Below are 7,458 nucleotides of genomic sequence, written 5' to 3' on the forward strand. Positions count from 1 at the left end.
TGACATCTGCTCAAGTTTTGCACTGTTTACCTATTTACTTATTTATTTATTAAATTCAATGGCTGTCTTCTAAATACTGATTTCTAAAAGTTCTTTATATCCCAGAAATAAGTGTTTTTTCAGATAAACCTACAATGAATATTTTCTTCCAGTGTGTGGCTTATACATTCGTTTTTCTTATGGTGTCTTTTGATGAGCAGATTAGCTATGCTCATTCATGTATTTACATATTTACCTTTTATTTTAATCTTTATTTCCTCCTACACATTTGGACTTCCATCTGGTGTCATTTAACTTCAGAATAGAGAAATTTTCATCATTGATTGTTGCACAGTTCTCCTGAGACAATTAAAGTAGATTTTTAAAATTTATTTTAATGTATTTATTTTGCTTCATTTTAAAAATGATGTTCTAAGATAAAGAATTCTAGGTGTATTTATGTATTTTTGGGGAGAATACAAACAGGCACAGCTACTGTGAAAGTAGCATGGAGTTTCCTCAAAATGTTAAAATTAGAACTACCCTATGGGGCGCCTGGGTGGCTCAGTCGGTTAAGCGTCCGACTTCACCTCAGGTCATGATCTCACAGTTTGTGGGTTCGAGCCCCACATCGGGCTCTGTGCTGACAGCTCAGAGCCTGGAGCCTGTGTGTCTCCTCTCTCTGTTCCTCCCCCGCTCATGCTCTGTCTCACTCTCTCCTTCAAAAATAAATACAAACATTAAAAAAAAAAAAAAAATAGAACTACCCTATGATCCAGCAGTGACACTACTGGGTATTTACCCAAAGAACATAAAAATACTAGTCCAAAGGGATACATGCATTCCTATGTTTATAGCAGCATTATTTACATAATAAATAAAACATAAATATATGGATGCAGCCCAAGTGTCCATCAATCGATGAATAGTTAAAGAAGATGTGGTAGATATATGCAGTGGAATATTTTTCAACCATAAAAAGGGATAAAGCCTTGCCATTTGTAATGACATGGATAGAACTAGAGTGCACTCTGCTAAGTGAAATCAGTCAGTGAAAGACAAATACCATATGACTTCACTCATACGTGGACTTTAAGAAACAAAACAAAAGAGCAAAGAAAAAGAGAAACCAAGAAACAGACTCTTAACAAAAGACAACAAACTGATGGTTACCAGAGGGGAACTGGGTGGGAGGATGGTTTAAGCGAGTGATGGAGATTAAGGAGGGCACTTACCGTGATGAGCACAGGATGATGTATGGAATTATTGAATCACTATATTGTACACCTGAAACTAATATAACACTGTATACTAACTGGAATTAAAAAAAGAAAAATAAAAGAATTCTGTTCTGCCCCCAGCACTATAAAGATATAATTCCAATGTCTTCTTTCTCAGATTTTTTTTTTCTGATAAAACTTTAAGCATCATTTTTGTTTACTTATTTATTTGCAATATGTCCTTCCCCAATATTTTCTGTTATTTCTTCTTTGTATTTAGTGCACAGACCTTTGACTGTGATGAGTCGTTTGATTTTCTTTGTGTTTATCCTGTTTTGGACAGACTGAGCTTCCTAAATTTTTGAGTTGAGTCATTATAACACTTTGGGACAATTCTTGGCCACTCTTTTCTTAAATATGTCTTGGGTCCAATTTCTTTCTGCTCCCTTGGGACTCAAATTAAATGAATGCTGGAACATTTGATGTTTTCCACAGATCTTGAGTATTCTCTTTAATTTTATTGTTTTTACTCTTCATCTTTGACATAATTTATAGATTGGCTTTAAGTTGACTGATTCTTTTTTTTTCAGTTGTGTCTCATTCTGAATTTCAATAATGGGTTTTTAACATTATTATATTTGTTAGTTCTAGCCTTTTCATTTGTTTCTTTTTTTTTTTTTAATTTTTTTTTTCAACGTTTATTTATTTTTTTGGGGACAGAGAGAGACAGAGCATGAACGGGGGAGGGGCAGAGAGAGAGGGAGACACAGAATCGGAAACAGGCTCCAGGCTCTGAGCCATCAGCACAGAGCCTGACGCGGGGCTCGAACTCACGGACCGCGAGATCGTGACCTGGCTGAAGTCGGACGCTTAACCAACTGCGCCACCCAGGCGCCCCTCATTTGTTTCTTTTAATAGTCTCCATTTCTACACTGAAAATTGCCATCTGTTTATGTATCAACTTTTTCCAAACTTTTTATCTAATATTTTTCAGACTTATTTAAAGTTTTTTTTTTCTGATTATTTCAAAATCTTCTTTTGAACTTTTCTCCCTTGAATATGGGCATATGTTTGTGTTACTTTGGAATTTCACAATGTTAATTGTATGTAGATTACTGTCTTTAAAAAGAACAAACGGTGGAGGTTGACACAAAAAATGTGATTTCCAGAACATACCCCATATTCTATCAGGCTGCTAGATTATATGACTGACATCTAGTCAGTAGCTTAGCTGCATTTGACTTTTTTTTTTACACAAGTTTTGTTAATTTACTTCACCACTCACTTCAAATATTTTGAGACCATGATCAGTACCTGCCCTTTCATAGGAATGGGATCTGAGTATCTCACTTGGATTTATAGCTCTGATAAAATTCATCTCTACTGTGGGAGATTCTTTTTGATTTTCAACCTACTTCTAGATTTTTCGGTGTGGGTGTTTTCTATGCTCTCTGCTCTGCTCAATTTTTAACTGTCTCATACGTCCTCTCTTCATGACACTCGCCTGTTCATGGCCTTCATCAGGCTGCTGCCTGGCACTCAGTGCCAGCCATTGGTGCTTTGAAAGTGCTTCTCGGCTCTTCCGCCTTGTCCTGACACTTGGGCTGTTGCCTTAGATGCTGGAGTGCCTTATGCCACTTTATGGAGAACTGTGTCAGCTCTGGTTCCTGGTGCCCACCTATTGGCATTCTCTTCATATTTACTTGGTGAAGACCATCAGGGAAAGTGTTGCCAAGTTGGAAGACACTCACTCCATGGCTGGGAATCCTTAGGGCTCTAATTCATCATGCTGGCCTATACACCGACACATAGCCCTTAAAATCGGTTGTTTTTCGGGGCGCCTGGGTGGCTCAGTCGGTTAAGCGTCCGACTTCGGCTCAGGTCACGATCTCGCGGTCCGCGAGTTCGAGCCCCGCGTCGGCTCTGGGCTGATGGCTCAGAGCCTGGAGCCTGCTTCCGATTCTGTGTTTCCCTCTCTCTCTGCCCCTCCCCGTTCATGCTGTGTCTCTCTCTGTCTCAAAAATAAATAAAAGGTTAAAAAAAAATTTTTTTAATTAAAAAATCGGTTGTTTTTCTCCCTTTTCTTTTTCTTTTCCCATGTGTTCCCATTCTGTTCTGCATCCAGAATAGAAGATTTCTGGGATAAGTAACTAAGGGAATATTATCTCTGATAAAGGGCAATTCTTTTTCTAGAATTTGTTTTGTTTAGATTTTGTAAATGCTTCGTGCTCTGACAGGGAAGAGAAAGCTATGACTTTATAATTTATTTGGCTTGATCGTATTGTTATAGTAGGAGTGACGGTCACTTATAACTTACTACATTCTAACCAGAGCAAAATTATTTTTAATAAACATTTAACTTTATTCACAAAGAAAGATGTCCACCATAATAATTTTATTTTTTATTCTGTTTCTTTGTATGTGACACTGTCATATGTGAAAAGTTTAATTTTAGACATAAGAGTCACTTCTTAAAATGTTGTTTAATAGCTTTAGTATTTTCAGAATAATAAATATATAATTTAAGTTCTCAATTTATATATTCAGTTGAGAACTTGAAAAGTGTTTCATTCTCATATTTTCTTCCATGAAATTTAAGCTTTATATAAATCTAGAACTCATGTATTAACTTAATATTGGTAGAGATACAAAAATGCTAAGCCAGTTAATCATTGTATTTATCACTATCAGTTATACATTTGTAAACTGGTTTTGGTTCAGGTCATGATCTCACGGTTTGTGAGTTCGAGCCCTGTGTCAGACTCTGCGCTGGAAGCACAGAGTTTGCTTGGGATTCTCTCTCTCTGCCCCTCCACCACTCACACTGTCTCTGTCTCTCTCAAAATAAATAAATAAACTTAAAAACATTTTTAAAAAGCTCTGAGGAGGAAAATAAGTGTGTATATTTTTTATTAAATTATTTATTTTATTTTATTAAATTTCAAATGCACAGTTAACACCTATACACCCTTCAAACAGATGCATCAAATGTTAGTATCTTGCCACACCTGTCCCTCCTCTCTTTATCTTTCCTTTTGCCAAATCACTGCAGATGGGAGGAAATTCCATCCATGTATGTCTCAGGAAAAGGCCATCAGGTCTATGTAACCATAATAAAGTTACTATAAATTACCTACAAAAATCAAGCGACATAAAAATATAACCAAACAAATAGACCTCCCTATTTTCCTTGGCTGGCTCCACAATTCCTTTTTTATCTTCTAATTTTTCCGTCCAGATTCTTATACAGCATGTTTCTGTGAAGTCTCTTTTATCTTGCCCAAGCTACATCATCACCATTGCTCCTCTCTATTCTTCATGACTTTTGAAAAGTACACACCAGTTACACTGAAAACGTGTCCTGCATTGTGAATTATCTATTTTCTTTTCACTAGATTCTGTCAATAATTTCTAAAAATCATATTAAATAGATGATGCTGTCGAACTCCTTCTATCCAACATGCATACGAGGGTGTCTCACATTTGTGATGGAAAATTGAACATTTAGTTAAGGAAGAGACTGACAGATTTCATTATTATTAGAGTATATTTTTCAATTTGTAATTAAGAAATAAACTGTAGGATTATTCTTTAAGATCATGTAAAGAATCTTTTCTTTAACAAACATTCATTCACACAATGATTTTTAGTATCTCTTGAGTATCTTTGTCTGAATCTTTAATAATTGATGATTTTTAAAGACTATCAATTATACGTTTGTAAACTGTCACATCACTACAAAAAAGAAACTTTCTTCACTTTTGTTTTTTTTTCTCCTTATGAATTCAAGGAATTTTTTAGTTAATTCAGTTTGTTATAATACATTACTGCCATGATTCTTCTTTATACTCAAATTGTCCTCAACATGATCATGGTCAGCTTTTCATCCCTTTTCATCAAGTCTTATGTCTTTTTTTTTTTTTTTTTGGATATGTTGTTGAAATATGAAACACATAAAGAAAAATTCATAAGCAATTTTACTCCTTGATTCATTTTCACAAAGGGAATAAATATTTTTATCTGTTAATCAGATTAAGGAAATGACTTTGTAAAAATCTAAACAATTCTGATATCCTCTCCCAATTACAGTCCTCCGGACAGCCACTGTCCTGACTTGTAAGCTTTCCAGGATGGTCAGGAAAAGCCACTGCATCTCACAGTCCTGGTAGTCATTATTCTTACCAGAACAGGCAACTTCTTTGATCATCAAGACTCATGCTTCAGAATTAATTATTCATAATGCTACTACTATATGTCACTAATTGCTATTATCCCATTTCTCATTAGCTGTTACTGATATCAAGTCCAAGGATCACATGTAAATGAATTCCTGGATCTCATTTTTAAGGGCCTGTTTTCTGGGACCACTCTTTGAACCATAGGATGAGCCAGCCACGTCTCATCAGAAAAGCAAAATCTAAGTTAATTATGTCAAACCAGAGAGGTTAATATGTGGATTTAATATGAGTTATTGGAGAAATGAAATGTGAAACAGGCACATGAGGGAACACTGAAATAGTAACTTCAGGAAGAAGTTACTACGTGGAGTGACAAAGGAGAAAGCTTTTGGTTATTACTATGTAGAAACTTAAAGAATGGATGTAGTGCTTAATTTTACGTGTCAACTTTACTGGGCCATGGTATGTCCAGATGTTTAGTTCAATATTTTTCTGGATGTTTTTGTGAGGATGTTTTTGAATGAGTTTAACATTTACATTGATGAGCTGAGTACAGCAGATTGTGGGTGGGCCTCATGGAATTAATTAAACATCTGAACAGAACAAAAAGGCTGAATGAGAGGGAACTCCTGTCTGACTGCCTTGAGCTGAGACATCAATTTTTCCTGGGTTTCTAGTCTACAGGCTTATGGACTGGAACCACCACTGGCTTATAGTGGAAAGCCTCAGGTCTTTGGATTTGCACTGGAAATACTCTATAGGTTTCCTGGGTCCCCAGTTTGGTGAATGCAGATCTTAGGACCTGTCAGTATTTATAATCACACACACACACACACACACACACACACACACACACACAATGATGCTATTTTTGGAAGTGCTAGGAAAAAAGCAACCACTGCTTGAGTAAAGAGACATTTCTGTGCTAAGTCCGTTAGGAAAGCAAAGAAAAAAAATGGAGAAAATCGTTTCTCTGTCCCCCTGCTGTCCAGTCTTCCTTCAGTGCCACCTTCCTGGTACTAACACCTAACAAAAGAGTCAACAGGTAAAAAGAAAAATATCATTTGCAGACATCCAACACTCATATCAAAGAGTAGTTTAATAACCCTGACTTCTGGATTATAGATTAGGTTTGTCAAAATTTGAACTTTATATAAATGAAATCATTGAGAACAAATAGTACGTACTATTTTGCATACTATCTGTGTGTCATTTATATATAACTCCATCTTATTTAGTGTTGGCAGATATCTATATTTTCATTAACAATACTTGCATTTAGCGCTTTGAGGGTAAATTGACTTGCCTTTAATTTGCTATCTGTAATTTCTAAAATGGTCTTCAAAAGTCCAATTTATGATGCCTAATTTCATTCTGTATTAAAAAGCTTCAGGTTCACATGGTCCAAGGGTGAAACTGTAGGTCTTCCTGTGGCTGCAGCAGCTTGAGAGCAGAGTGTGAACTGTGGCGGCCAGAGTTATGGCAGGACAGGCCTTTCAAAAGTTTCTTCCCCTCCTTGACTGAGTTTTAGTTGTAAAGAGTGCAGCTTAACAGTAACCAAAGGAGGCATCATGCTTCCAGAAAAATCTTAAGGAAAACTATTGCAAGCACTAGCAGTTAGCTGTTGGATTGAGCTCTAAAGGAAAGGGTGGAGAACTTCAACCAGTTAGCATGAAAGTTGGAAATAGATAAAGTTCTTCTCCCAGAATGTGGAGACACCAAAGTAGTTCTGGTTGACAAGGATTATTTCTTATGTAGAGACAGTGACATTCTCAGAAAGTATGTGGACTGAAATAAACCATTACTGAACTGGCATCACGTGAAAGCTGCCCATTCCACTGAAGCTGTGAAATTATTCATCATGTAGATAATTTGCATGTCTCTCTTTTATAATAAACTAATGGTATCCCCCCCCAATAAGTCAATAAGAAGCTTCAGATTTTTGTTTTCTGTGATATTTTATCCTTTTCTGAAATGAAAAGATTCATATTTGAGAAGCACAATAGTTACTTCAATCTTAGATTGGATTAAAACAACTCAGATTTTAACATTTCAGACTGTGCACTATGCTGTTAAGATGG

At 36.0% G+C, this 7,458-nt stretch overlaps 1 pseudogene; it reads left to right on the forward strand.

Moving 5' to 3' along the window:
• The first annotated feature begins 6,856 nt into the window (after window positions 1-6,856).
• Window positions 6,857-7,169, forward strand: LOC112861488 (10 kDa heat shock protein, mitochondrial pseudogene; annotated as a pseudogene).
• The last annotated feature ends 289 nt before the right edge of the window (window positions 7,170-7,458 follow it).

This window comes from Puma concolor, chromosome A1 (assembly GCF_028749965.1).
Source record: "Puma concolor isolate L17-30 chromosome A1, mPumCon1.1.hap2, whole genome shotgun sequence".
In the NCBI taxonomy this organism is placed as follows: Eukaryota; Metazoa; Chordata; class Mammalia; order Carnivora; family Felidae; genus Puma; species Puma concolor.